The sequence below is a fragment of the Coccinella septempunctata genome, chromosome 4, assembly GCF_907165205.1.
Source record: "Coccinella septempunctata chromosome 4, icCocSept1.1, whole genome shotgun sequence".
Taxonomy (NCBI): Eukaryota; Metazoa; Arthropoda; class Insecta; order Coleoptera; family Coccinellidae; genus Coccinella; species Coccinella septempunctata.
The window spans coordinates 1,711,399-1,726,746 of record NC_058192.1 but is presented as its reverse complement, the minus strand read 5'-3'; positions in this window follow the sequence as shown (position 1 = coordinate 1,726,746).

The following is a 15,348-nucleotide window of genomic DNA, read 5'->3' as shown; positions in this document are numbered from 1 at the left end:
ATCTAGAGGACGATGTTGTAACTGTAATATGTCGATAAAAACTGAAAAACTATCTTCAAACCTCCTATACGAACAATGACGGCATATTCATATCAAATCAAAGGGATCTAAACCTAGCACAATAATTGGCCTATCTGTCGTGAAATCCGCTAGAAACAAATTATGTGATTATGGATGCTAATTAGTGACGCCGTTTTATCATATGAGACTTCTCTCCGATTGACGAAACCTTTTTTGCGTCTGTCGTATCTGATGGAAGAGTCAGATTTTCTAAACAAAAACTGGTGTTAATTAAAATGATTAGAGTCGAGAATATGTAGGTAGGCAAAGACGCGGAGGTAGTTTACTACGGTGAGTAGTTGTTTGGCACATAAAGATGTCGATTTGAATCAAGTTTATGCCTGAATGAACTCGATATTTCATTCTTTCTCGAAGAAGAAGTTTGGTGGACATTTTTCTGTCAAAAGGAACGAGCTTGGGAAGTCTTGTTCAATCTACAGTTGGATCCAGTACAGCAGAAAACCATTTTAAAAAATACGCAACTTTCTTATACCGACGTTTTTATACAATCTTCAGCGTGATCACAAAAGATCACAATGCCATTGATCATCACCTTTCTATAAACTCTCATTTAGTTAGGTCCATTTGCTTGATTTTCAGAAAATTTAAAACATTTTGCAACTATGTATATTCAAATTGCATATCATAATCAAGAAAAATCCAATAACATATGGAAAATATGAACAGAATTCTTTCCTTTTACGTTCATAAATGAGAGGGATTATAAATTAACATTTAAAAAAAAATACAAATTGCAGTTTACCTGTAACTCTTTCATTTTGCAGACATGGAAAGGATTCGTGAAAAGCTATTTCCTGATGCATCAAATTAATTTTCACTTGCCTTGGATAAGGCGGCGTTCACTGTGTAGTAGGAGATTGGCATCTGCAGTAATTATAGTTTTATTTAGTTGGTTATTTAAAATAATTATATAATTATACGTTATCATGGACATAATAGCCATAATTACTTCATGCGTATGCAGAAGATTGTTTCGAGACCCATAGGCGAAATTGGTAAAAAAGGCTTTATCGGACCTACCTCTTGGAATGATAAGGAACGCATGATCTTGACCTAATTGCCCTGCCCATTCTTGTTTTTTATAACCGATAATAAACATTCAGAATAGAATAATCTTTTCGAAACTTTTTCATATTTTGGAACATATGAACTAACTAACAAAATTGGGCAATATAATACTTGATACTTTCTGGTTACAGTTCTACATGGTCAAAATTTTTTTTCGTACTGAATTCGAAGCTTCATCGTTGGAGAAACGGACCATTGGTGGCCCCTTTACTGCCTAGATTGGTACAATACCAATCTCGAGTTCAAAACTCAAAACACACTTATCGTATTAAGCTAATGGAAGAATACTAATGAGAAAAAAAGTTAATGTATCTCGAAAGTCGTTCCCGCTAGTAGTCCTTTCCCGAGAACAACTCACGAAATTGCCGAGATTACACACACGTGAGAGCTCCTTATTGATATTAAATTATGCTCGCATAATACGTATAAAGTAACATCGAGGAGTACGTCCCCCTCGAACAATAAGATGTTAAATTCAGGATCAACTACCTCGCATACCACCAGTATTAGGACTGTAGAACCGTTTACGTGTCGCGTGTAGGTAGGTGTATAAACATTTCCTTGTGCAAATTCGAACCACACACGTAGCACTATTGTTAGATGGGGGATTTTTCTGCTGGAAAACATCGGAATTCGATGCTAATCACTGGCGAACTTCTTATAAGGACGAGACTGGAAAGATTACTCGGAATCACACAAAAATTACATGGCGTGCACACGAAGATGAGATTCGTGTTATGTAACGACGTTTGGCCTCGTTTCGTACATTATTCTTATGTACAGGGTGTTACACAGGTTGAAAAATAGTTCTTGGTTTCTCCTTTTTCCTCCAGCTCTTTGTATAGTGCTTCTCAGTATTGTGTCAATGGGATTATCAATGAAAGATTAAGGATTGTTTTGCCAAATGCCCGTAAAAGCATTGGCGAGCTGTTGTGATGTCTGCGGTGGGTCAGGTAAGCGGTGTAATTGCTGTGACATCGACGGAATAACAGCATGTACAACTTCAAACCTCAGCGCCTTCTCGAAACGAAGAATTTTGGGATATGAGTACGCTCCATGTACCTTTACGAGTAGATATATATTGAAAATTTCTTAGCCTACTACAGAAACAAGTCAAAATATTTTATTACCCAACATATTCTCCTCTTAATTGGATGGATTTATTACAGCGAACCTGAAACGTCTCTAGATCTTTCAAAAAAAAATGTTTCTTCTTGCTCTGCAAGCCAGACCTCCACAACTTTTACTACCTCCTCGTTGGAAGAAAATTTACAACCTTATAAACTTTTTTTCAGTTAAGGAAAGAGATGATAGTCGGATGGAGCCAAAGCTGGTGAATAAGGGGAGGTGTTCTAGTAATTCAAACCCTAAATTACGAAGTTTTTGCATGGTGAAATGGGATTTGTGTTCAGGCTCGTTGTCCTGCAAAAAAAAAACACCTTTGGATAGCTCTCCGCGTCTTTTCTCTTTAATTTTTTCCCGTAGAGTGGTCAGTATTGTCGAATAGTATTGTGTAAATGGGGTTTTCAATGAAAGATTGAGGATTGTTTTGCCAAATGCCCGTAAAACCATTGGCGAGCTGTTGTGATGTCTGCGGTGGGTCAGGTAAGCAGTGTAATTGCTGTGACATGGCAGACTAGACGTGTTTCCATACTGTTTTTCTCGAAATTTGTGTTTCATACTGATAATGTTTTGATAAAATTTATATTTCCAAAGTCGATGAATGCCACACGTTTCATCCAATGAGTATTACGTGTTTTTTGTGGTGGATTCCGAAACAAATCTTCTCCTTTTTGATAACCCCTTCCGAAAGCCACAGTAATTTCATCCGAAGATTTGTCATAATTCTTCCGCCGTTGACCCTCAACATATGATTGAAATTCAACACCTGTTACTAGTCCAGAAGGTGAATCGGTTAATGAAGACGCCTCGTTGAATTTAAATTAGCAGAAAAACACATAATGTCCTGAAAATCCTCGTGAGACACATGATCATCTCTCAAACGAAGACCGGTAGAAATTATATTTTGATTGATAAATCCATCAGGTAGAATGAATATTCAAAAGTGGTGTATACCTTTGATATTTCCGAGAAATGAGATTCAGGATCGTTAAATTGGCATCAACAGCTCAGTGAAATATAGCAAAGAGAACTCAAATTTTTACGCTATGAGTAGAAATTAATATTTTTGTCCCCTGGGTTTTCAGAGAAGACTTCTACTACTTCTACACAGTTTTTTTTTAGTTCTGAGCGAATGACAACTTCTAGGTTTTTTTTGGTGCAATGTACTAATTTTCTCAACCAGCTCTCTTTATCGGAATAGACTGTAGGTACTGTTCTTCACAGCAGTTCTCCTTTCATCAGCGTTGCCGATCATTAATTAAATTGGAACATTGAATCCCAAGACGCGTCTCTTGCAGTCTTGCACAATCCTCCACTCTTTTAATTAGAGATGGAATGGACTCTGGAGGAAAACACATGTATTATTGCATTTATCTGATGGACTACTACAACGAAAAGCCAGTAATCTATCACAGAACATACTGATAAATACATAGCCACAGGCAACGCGGACGATTCCACATCCAATTAATTTTATTCTAACGATTTGTAGCCAAAGGCCGAGTGAAATCTCCCAGTGTTCCTTGAAGAAATGGAGATTATTACAAAAGAGACAAATTGAAGACAGATTCGCCTGTTCGATCAAGATTCATCAGGTTTCATCAAATATTTTCTTCCATTCTCTAATTATAGCTTATAAAAGACTGGTTGCATAATTCGATTTGAGTTCGTTGGGAATTGCTATCAGATACACACCGACGTTGTGTTTAATGTGGAAAGAATCCATTTGGATCCAGAATGCAGGTGTTGGAAGCGTATCTTGCGAGATAGTGAGTGAATTGTACGCCGCAAATTGAATTAATTTCAAGGATGATAAGTGCTCAATCGACGGAATAACAGCATGTACAACTTCCACAACCTCAGCGCCTTCACGAAACGAAGAATTTTCGGATATGACTCCGCTTCATGTACCTATACGAGGATATATTAAAAAATTCTTCGCCTACCACAGAACCAAACAAAATTGTCAAAATATTTTATTGACATTGAAATTTTGTTTGGTTTTATAGTAGGCTAAGAATTTTTCAGTATATCCTCGTCAATGGAGTCGACATAGCCTATTTCCCACACAAGATCGATATTGGACCACTGATAAAAACCCCGTCGATCGATCACGATTCTTCCATATTTTCCACACCACCTAGAAGAATTTCCGTTTCGGCGTCCTCAAGAGCATACAGAGAAAGTTAAATAGATGTGAACGAACAATAGCGAAATACATCACCAACATCGTATCTCTACGATGTTCAGCGGGGAAAGTTAGCCGAGAGAGAGATGATCAGGAAACCAGACTGTATCTGGGTCGAAAAGATCTATTCGGTTGTGTAACATATCAATTTTTTGCCATCATCATCATAGCGCACGGTTGTCTGATTCAAATGGTCCTACATTGAGAGGCGCTTCTTCTAATTAGAAAGACAGAGCTGGCGTTAGGAGCTCGTGTGTGTGTGCCATGCAACGATTGCATACAATGGATGATTTGATTGATTGATTAAAGAAGAGATTGGACGATTCGAATCCTTTGATGTCGAATAGAATTGGCCGGCACTTTCATTTGACGATAATAAAAAGCAATGTCCATTACAATCTTGCAGTGTATTAGTATTATTTCAGCAAATGTATGGATCCATGGCGAGCAGATCAGCCCAGGAGAACTACTAGAAATCTGCCTTCGTAACTTTCACAAAGGAATGAAAACTGAGAGGTGACAAGAGTTAAATTGAGCAAATATTTAATGGGAGTGAGAAGGCAATAAATATTATTTTTTTATTCATATTATACCATTGAAATAAAATTACTCTTCAGGCTTCATCTTTAGAGAACTGTATCTAAGAGAGACTGTCCAAACAGTCAGCCTTCGCATTCTTCCGAAAACTGAATCCGAAATCCACTAAATCTGTACATTTCAAGGAAGATTTAAAGAATTGCCTAATGAATCTTCAGATGAGAGAGTACTTCCATCCTCCTGATCCAATCCTGCGGACTTTTATTATTATTATTTTACATAACATCGGCACGGTAGGTTCCTATCCATTTTGAAGATTGTGTGGAGATTCATTTTCGACAATTACGATAATTCCATCAGCTATATACAGTAGCTACTGGGCTGTTCGTGGGAACTCACGGTAGGTAATGTTCATTAGTCAATACGTCTGTGTAATGAGCGGTAATATTAAATTACTCACTTGTTTCGAATGGTTTTTTCCTATCGGAGGTCGTAAAATAGAAACGGGTATCGATTGCTTGCTTTGAAAACATATACACATCCAGAGGATTAGATGTTGAGAAGAAAGTTTTTTGACTCTTTTGTTGTAGTTAATTATTTTCAATTTGTTTGAGCCTATTCTAGGAGTTTCTTCAGTGAAGAGGATATAGAGGATGAATAGTTTTTTCCTTGTGTCAGACTATTTTATTTTCACTTGCCTTTCTGAGTCCAGATTCGAAAAGGCTCTGAAATATTCCAACCAAGATTTGTGGAGAAGTCTCAAAAATAATCAAAAAATCTTTCAGTTTTCAGGTTTTTACGGAGTTATCATGAAAATTTGCTCCGTCAGGGTCTCATCCTTTTTCCCAACTGAAAAAATGTGTACAGAGTCGTGCATTTACTTATTACAGATCAGAGAAGTGGTGTATTATTGAGCCAGATGAGAATAAATTTTTTTCAGGTTAAGAGGCGATGCAGGTTCTTCAAAATGGCTGATTCCAGGTAAGAGGATATACACTGCGCAAAAAAATTAACGCACATTATGGAAATCTCAAATTTATTCTATAACTGAAGGTGTTCTCAATGATAATTATTTTTATCAGAATTATGCATGCATATGTTATCCACTTTCAACGGTTTTCTTCAATACTGATGTTTTTTCCCAGCAGGAATAAAAAAAGATGATATTATCAGATTTTTAATGTATTGGCTCCATACTAAAATCAGTTGTTCTCGATCAATTCTAGTGATCAATAGTTTTTCTTTCGTTTGATTTTCTACACTCGATCGCTATGCAACGCGAAACACGCAATTTGACCCAAGAAGAAAGTGCCTAAGCGGTAGTTTTGCGAGAAGAAGGGTGGACATACACAAGAATTGCAGAAAGGTTTGTAGTTTCCCATACAAGTGTGTCCAGAATGTTGCAGCGATTCAGGGAGACAGGTATGAATGTCCGAAGACCAGGACAGGGTAGACCACGGGTAACAACTGCCATTCAAGAACGTTACTTAAGAGTTTCTTCGTTGGGACAACGGTTTGCAACCGCTCGCCTCCTTCAAATTCAGCTTGAGCCAACTCATGAGGTGCAAATTAGCACTCAGACAATAAGAAATCGCCTCAGAGAATATGATTTAAGACCTCGTGTCGCGGCAAGAGGCCCAGCTCTTACCCCAGCCCATCGAAGGGCGCGTTTGGATTTTGCGAGAGAGCATATCCATTGGGAAGAGGCCAATTGGGAAAGAGTTCTCTTCACAGATGAGTCTAGATTCTACCTCTACCATTGTGATCGACGTTCCCTTGTATACAGACGGCCACATGAAAGATATGCTCAGTGCAATTTCCTAAATACTACTGGTTTTGGGGGTGGATCGATTATGGTATGGGGTGGAATATCTTTGACTGCTCGCACAGACCTAGTGTTCGTTGATAATGGAGCTATGAATGCTGATAAGTATATAAGGAACATTCTTGAAGAGCATGTAGTGCCATTTGCCCCATACATTGGTGAAAAATTCATTTTTATGGACGATAATGCCAGACCCCATCGTGCGCGCATCGTTTAGGAGTACCTTGAAGAGGTTGAAGTCTCTCGAATGGAATGGCCAGCAAGAAGTCCAGATCTCAATCCGATTGAGCAGGTTTGGGACAACCTCCCTACTCTTAATGACTTAGGAATCCAACTCGGAGAAATCTGGGAAGGATTAGATCAGAACATTTTAAGATCACTATTTTGAGTATGAACCGTCGTTGCCGAGCTGTAATTAACGCAAGGGGTGGAAATACCAAGTATTAAATCACTTATCAGCATTTCAGTATTTTGAAAATTGTTCATTTCTCTTCTTTCACATAAGATTCGGTGAAATCCTGAATTTTTCTTCCATTTAATGTGTCTTGTTTCGTTCAAAACCTTCCCGAGAGAACATAAAAAATAAGTTAGAAAGTGAATGTAGAGTTAACTTTCATTGAAATTGAGATTTTCAGAATGTGCGTTAATTTTTTTGCGCAGTGTATGTTGAAAAATAAACTATTTCGAGTATTTCGACTACTGTCCAATACATCGTCGTTAATATCGGCAGAACGACCCAAAATGCTAAAATATGAAAATCTCCCTTCAACACTCCAGAATAAGGAGATGTACCGTGTCATAACTCACGATTTTAAAGAGATAATTTCATCGAGCGACACCTCCCGGAGCTGATCGCAAGGTGGACAACTTTTACTGAACGAGATGACACTCATTACCGAGGTAAAAAAAAACGCTCAAGACACCCAACCGTACTGGCTGATTGTGAACGAGTCCTTACTGCCTTTTTGCAGAACCAGCGGCCATTCATTCTCGGCCAATTAAAGAGTAATTCGTTCGAATATTAATACGGAATTATAATTGTAAATAATAAATTTCGAAACCGGAGGTATTTCTGGTTCTTTTTCTCGAAACCGAAATAATTACTGAGCTGCTACTGGACTACCACCACTATGATTATGATTCGTGAATACCTGAACCTGTTCCTCGTATTTTTTGCTGTTTCTTTTTCGAAATAGACACCTATATCTATTCTAGCACTCTAGAATGTTTGAACCACGTGATTTCTCATCAAAGATCCTCACCAGGAAGAGCCAATTGAGGCAAATCTGAAGGACTTGTCATGTTTACAAGATGTCTTCAGTTTATTGCAATTTTATCCATTTCGTATTCAGGAATAACGAAAAATATTTATATGACAGTGAAGGTGAATAATCTATCTTCTAATATATAAGTATTGCCTGGATGTTATTTCATGGTGAATTAATAAATTAATTCATACTCATAAATCCAGAGCTCAATTCAGGTAAACCCATGAAGATTTTCATCGTATATTACGAAACGTTTGTCATCGTGTCTCTTAAAACCCATAAAGGATGTTTGTTGTAAAAAATTCATCCACTACTTGCATATTGAGATGTAATTAACCTTGTTGGTTTTTTGCACCGCTAATGAATACCGAAAAATATACCTAATCATCATGATCGTGTCAGTTATCTAATTTTAATTTCGATTCGATATGATTTTTTCCTTTAGGCAGATGTAAATCATTACGTTCATCATCGGTTATAGTGAAAATTTGCATATAGATGGATGATGGAACCAGAATTTATCAATAACACACTTCTGCATCGATAGTCAATAATTGCAATTTGGTTGCATGAATGGAATTCAGCACAAAAGTTTAAAAATCGAAACCAAAACACTTTCTAAGAAAATTTTGCCACATCGCGTCAGTTAACAGAAAATTTACATTCCTTGACAGTAACCTATCGACACATATTAAACCGAACATTTGATCACCTGAAAAATGAATCCAAAAGCGATTAAGATAAGAAATCTATTCCTACAGCTGAGCCTTTATACATTTCTGAAATTTCAAACGAACATTAGGAAATTTCCAAGACAATTTTACATATCAAAGTTGCGGACGTGGTTTACATTTGCATAAAGTAGCAATATCATTTTTTTCGAGCGGTCCTTTACACCTATATTCATTAATTTGCTTCACGTCTATAAAATCGATTTGTCAGTTTGTTTTTGCAGGCAGACATAACGAAGGAATACCTACAGACGTTTTAAATATTGTTACCATTCAAATTACTCTGATAGGGGTGAATAACATATCAAATTACCATAATTCATTCATATGCAAGGCACTTCTGGAACCTTGTGCCTTTTTTCATTACAAAATCACCGAATAATTCGAACATTCTCAGCCTCTGAGGAGCTAAGAAGAAGAAAAAGGAGGGCCACCCAAAATTTTACTAATAAATTGAAACTTTACGATGATTCAATTAGGAGTTAACGGTTCTGTAGTAACATCGTCTGCGTCGAGATGCCTACAGCGCTATAACTCTGGTTCACACGTTCTTCTACAGATGAAATAATTTATAGCTCGGATCAAGATGGGGTACACTTCTTCGATCATACCAATCGTAGAACGTCTTCGAATAAATATCTGAAAACTAATTTAGCTACCGTTCTTTCTCTTTATTATAGGCCTCGCTTGTAATTCGAACTATAAATCAGATTGAATGACTTTCTTCTTTCTTCCTACCTATTCTTATCTATTAGTCCGGTACGAGTACGAACGCCTAGGCATGTTTACCACTCGAATAATTGCCTGGATTACAGTTGACGGCACTTTAACAATATCTCCGGGCCTTATAACCGAGACACTGATCGCTATCGTGTGAAACTTGACTTAGGAACATCCCTTGATTACTAATTCGTATTTTACAAGACCGACCTGCCTCTATAATTATACATTCTGAGATTGGGTGTGAAATTTTAATACCTTTTTTTTTCCTAAGTGGAACCACCTGGGGAATGGGCTTCGCCGTGTCGTTTAGCTGGCGCCCGAGGTGTTCTATTGTGTCAGTCTTATCCTAGTTTGCTGAGATAAAGGTTGGAAACGCATCAGACGTTCAATAATCTGCCAATTTGGTGAAAGAAAGGGTTTTGATAGCAGCAAATCGAGAAAAAATGAAGGGAAGGTTTTGAGGAACAATAGAGAGACTTATATCGGACATAATATTCTTTAGAACCAAATCTAGACCTCAATTATCTCTTTGGGAGACACTGCAAAACTTCACAAACTTGGAATCATCGATGGAACTCTAGATTGCAGACTGGAAAAAGATTGTACGGACCAAAGGGCATCGTAGCTCAATTATTGTGTTGTAGATTGAAGAACTATAGGTTCTCCTGAAGTGGAAGTGAAATCTCTAACAACAATGATAGAAATTGATCTTGTGTTGATTTTACAACAAGATCAACAACGAAACTACAAACTGGACCACGCTTCATCAACTCCGTTGGTCTTTTCGATCGAAATCTGGTTCAGGAGGTGTAAACAATTAAAAATGTTGATATTTCAATCAGGAACAAGTGAAAAAAAATCAATCAATCAACGGATTTTTTTTCGACCGACCAACGCTCTCGCTCATTATGCGAAGTATGTCACAAAAGCACAAAGAAACTAGAAAAGTATGTTTTATTAATTATATAGATAGCCGCAGTAGTGTTGACTAATGGCTCTCATCAATTTCAAACATGTCTCAAACGGTTACCGCCTATTTAAATTCACCGAATTACAGAGCCGGTAATATTGCTTGGAGAACATGAGGTAAGATACCATCAAGAAGTATTAATCTGGGAATCTATCAGATGTGAAGTGTCGAAAATTGTTTCAAAATAGCGCTAATGACCGGAATTATGCATAACGGAATAATAATAATGCTGTTGTCCCAGCAGAAGGAACTGATATTTCGTGAAGGAAGTCGTAAACGAAAATATTACAAATTCACAGTGAAAATGTAAGTTGTAAAAACTATTTTCTGTTTTAAAAATTAGCTTTATTTCCTGGTAAATTAGACAATTGAAATTAGGTGATTTCCACTTATCCAACAGCGGACGAATCTTATTGGAAATTTTGAATAAACTAAAATAACAAATGAAACAAAATAGGTGAAGTTTTTTCTCACTCTACTAAGGGAATCTCAGAAACTGAAAGAGCTAGAGCAAAACCGATGATATCTACGTTTTGGAGATTTTTTTCAGAAAAACAAAGAATGGCCAATACCGTAGCCTTCTACTATCCTTCGGTTTTGAGTTATTAGCAAAAAACGAAATTTTGACGATTTCGAAATGTTCATGCATTTTTTTTGTCTTGAAGTTATAGATCTGAAACTTGAACCTTCTACAGGAAGCATAGAAATTAACGCAACAAAATTCTGTCACAGATTCTCGAGTCAAAATTAGGAGTCTTCGTCACATTTGAGCCCAGTGATGCAAGAGAAAAAAGAATACAAATGGTAAAAAGATAAACCACAACATTCCTCGCAGGAAATGCCGCTTGCTTTGATGATTATTCATAACGAGAATGAAAATATGAATTGCTGCTAATGATTACAGGAGTGGATATGTTTCCAAGTGAAATATCTCGAATTAGATCTTCATAAAGAGGCTATAATTTCCAAGAGCGCGATTCGAGATTTATAACAGGATTACTCTATATGCAATCGAAGATAACTCAAGATCGGATCTTTGGAACTAGATTGAATAATCTATTATAATTACAGTGTTTTGATATAATAGCTACGCTTTTCTGTTGGATTCGATTTCGTTATATCCTTCGAAAATCCATAAATCTCTTTAAGTATCCGCAGCATCAAGTTTATTGAGCAATTATATTCGGACGCTACTGGAGTTGTAATAAAAATATCAGAAAAATGTTAATGAAAAATGGAATTTCATCCTTGAATAATTGATTCGTGTTCATATAAACACCAGGAAAAATTGGTCTGATAGGGAAAGCCGATGTTAAAATGGAATAATCCTAACATGAAAGAAACTTTTCCGAAAAACGAAGAACTTTTTATGCTAAAACGGTCCACCAAGAAGCGTGAATCAATGGAATGTTGAAGCAGAGGTTTATCAATACGTCACTTGAAAACCTGCAGGTCAAACATTTCTTGAAGAGTCTAGTCGTATGCAGTTGGTCTAGATGTCGGAAAATCCACTATATACTAGTGGGATTCAGCTGTTCGGTCTGGAATTATTGTCAAGTCTACTACGTCCAAATTGCAAGAAGTCCTCATGCTCCATGATTATCCAGCACGGAGAATTTCCGTTCTAGAAAGTTTTTCGGATCTTTTTGGCTAAATTCAGCCCTGTTTCCGTTGAATGCTTAAGGTCTCGACCTGTTCCGTTTCGACAGGTTGAAAGGTTTATTTATGTCGGTCAATTTAACTGTTCTGGTCTGGAACATTCGATAACATCCGAAAAGCAAGAAATTCTAATGTAAATTCGATCATCAAGAAATGATAATTTTTATGGCACGAACAAATCTAAGGCGACGGCTTCATCGAAACTAATAATATGTAAAACCGAACCGTGGAATGATTATATCCGAGTATCTAATAAATAACCCATTTTATGTGATAGTCACACAGACGAACGCTATCTCTATATCGAGACGAAATCGTTTTGTATAGGAATCGACACCAAGGAGCGAAAACGAAGGTCGCGTCGTTTTTTTTTCTCAGAATCTTAATGTGCCTGCGACATAGTATTCTATTATACGTCCGGATTGTATCGAATGGTCGTAAAGATAAAGGTGGACAATGGCTCTGGTAGTACGGCAGCTACTGTTCTCGTCAAGGTTGTCCGAATCTTCAAGTCCCACGTAAATTGAGACACTTGATTGATCAACTCCTGCTACAGAACTCCCGGAGATGTTAAAACGTTGCGAACGTAGACGATTTAGGTATTTGGGTACTATCCATCGATTAGAGAAGACCTTCGGCTTTATAAAGTAGCCCTGCCACTCTGGAGCTGTTCAATTCAACACCTAAACTGAGTGACTCTGAAAACAGAGAAACTGAGTGAGAAGAACTTCAAACCCTTCTCTCCTAGGCACTGGCCTAGGAGTAGGACAGACTATCACTTCAGTAAGTGATCGACTAGCTTGGTGCAGAGAACGACTGAGCTGAGACCTTAAAAAGATAACATTTTGTTTAGTGATGAATACAGATGCTGCTTGGTCATGTAGGTATGATGGCGTTGCAAGGGTGAAAGACAAGAACCTCAATTTTTGTTGGATGTGCACCACACTGTCAGATTACCTATGTTATGAGAGGCTAGTGCTTATGGAAGGGTTCGGTGAGGATAGATTAGGTTAGGATAGAGCACAATGAAGCTCAAGCTGCCAGTGCACTACAACCCCTTTATAACTACGTTATGCTTATATTAACAACATTGCCCAAGTTCGAAAAATACACTCCGTCGCCTTTCTCTGCTACTATTGTTCTTTTTATCGAGTTTAGTGGGAAAGATTCGATTAAAAGAACGATAGGAGTAGAGGGAGGCGATGGGGTGTATTTTTCGAACTTAGGCATTATAGTGCGTCGCGAGCTTAGGTTCTATTGTGCCCTAACCTAACCAAACCTTACCCTCACAGGGTGAGTGGTACAAATATTTCAAGAATAGACTCTTGAGGTCAAAAGAAACACTTTCTTCCTGAACCATTCTTTCCGAATCGGCTAGGTTTAAAAGATACAGGCTGTTTAGGAGAAAATATTTCCTATTTTCTCGTACAATGCTTCGTTTTCGAGTAATTTGATGTTGAAAAATTAAAAAGGAACTGAGAAATCTGAAAAATTGGGTACTTTGGCTGAATACAACTCTGTTCAAGAGATCCACAGATGTGTAGTGTCACAGATTTAGCTCATTATTCTGTAATTTAGTTTTTCCAGTGGTGGCATAGCTCATTATGAAAACTTAAAATGGCTATATCTTTTTATCAGAGCCGAATCGGAAAAAATGGTATGGGAAAAAAGTGTTTCTTTTGACCTCGAGAATCTACTGTTAAAATATCTGTACGAGTCAAAGACTCGCCCTGCTGTTCTCTCCTGCTCTTAAACTGAAAGATATTGCTCTCGCTGTTAGTCGATGCTCATGTTCAGCTGTCATACTTAGTTCAGCACTCGTGCACGTAACGGAGAGGGATCGAATACGTCCCCATAAAAAAAATCCACCACAATTTGTAGAAGGCAGCCTGATCCAGGCAGAACGTAATCGTGCAGCTTCGATTGTTGAAATAGGAGATGGAACAGATTTTGTCATTTTCTCGCATAAATTCCGCCATGTCACGACATAAAGTGCGGCGAGGCACAGAGCTTTCTCCCACAGTGCGGGGTATTATCTCTATTATGGAGAAGAGCACACGATCCTTTTCTGTGGCAACTTTTGCAAGAAATGGGAATTACACGATGCTATCTGGCGGAACAAGCCCAAGTCGCGTTACTCTTGCACTCGCAGCCATAATCGTATATCTTTATCGGCATATCGGCCTTTAATTTCACCGTTTTGCTACAAACGAGAACGAAGCTCGGTCTTTGTATATGCGGTTGCCATACCGACGGCTGTCACTCGGTGACAATCGCCGGTTCAATCTGCTTCTGTGCTCGCAGTTCCTTATCTTGATTGATGAAATGGCAATTTTCGTTATTGGATCTGAAATGCAATAAATTCGCCAACAATACGTTGTTGTTGCTCTAACGGAGATGCTCAAGATAGGACGGTGGAACAACAAAGCGAGCGTAGTTCATCGCATCGGGGTAAGAAAGGGCTATCTCTGCTCAATGAGCCATTTCTTTCATGACTTCCTTGCAGTTAACTTCCATTTATGGACTTCTGCAGTGACGCCATTATCATTGTTCAGAAATACGCCTTTTTTACCCAATTTATATACTTGCTTCTTCTAGTCACCTTAGGTTTATGATATCCGGCGAGCAAGGCCGTTTTGATTTTTCATCTTTCATATATTATTCGAAAATTCACGGTGATCTGCCGTATATATGAAACCGTAGATCCTATACAGGGTGTAGGTAAATAAATGCGAAGAAGGCTTGTTGAGTTAAACCTTCGTTTAACCAACATATTCAATTACACTCGAGCGTCGTGTAGACCTAGTGGATTTTGAAGATTAAATGATAGAAAGAAAAAAGTTTCTATGATGTATGCACTTTCAGTGGTGGTGAAAGCGTCTGCAGGGTCTCAAAGATGTAAAAAAAACGTCAGGTGTACATATTCGAGCGTGTCAGATTAAGATACTGTATATGCCCTACGTGTCTCTGATAATGAATACATGCTTATCTGACAGTTTGCGAGGTGGGACTGGCTGTTGACTGGAAGAGTTGAAAATGGTAAAAAAAAATTTCCTGCGTGTCTGCTTTTCGGAGGATATGTTAATTGGCCCCAAAGGAAGCTACTTTTCAAGGGACTGACAATTTGGACGTGACGCAAGGTCACAGCGGTCCTTTGAAAATGTAAAAAAAAATCG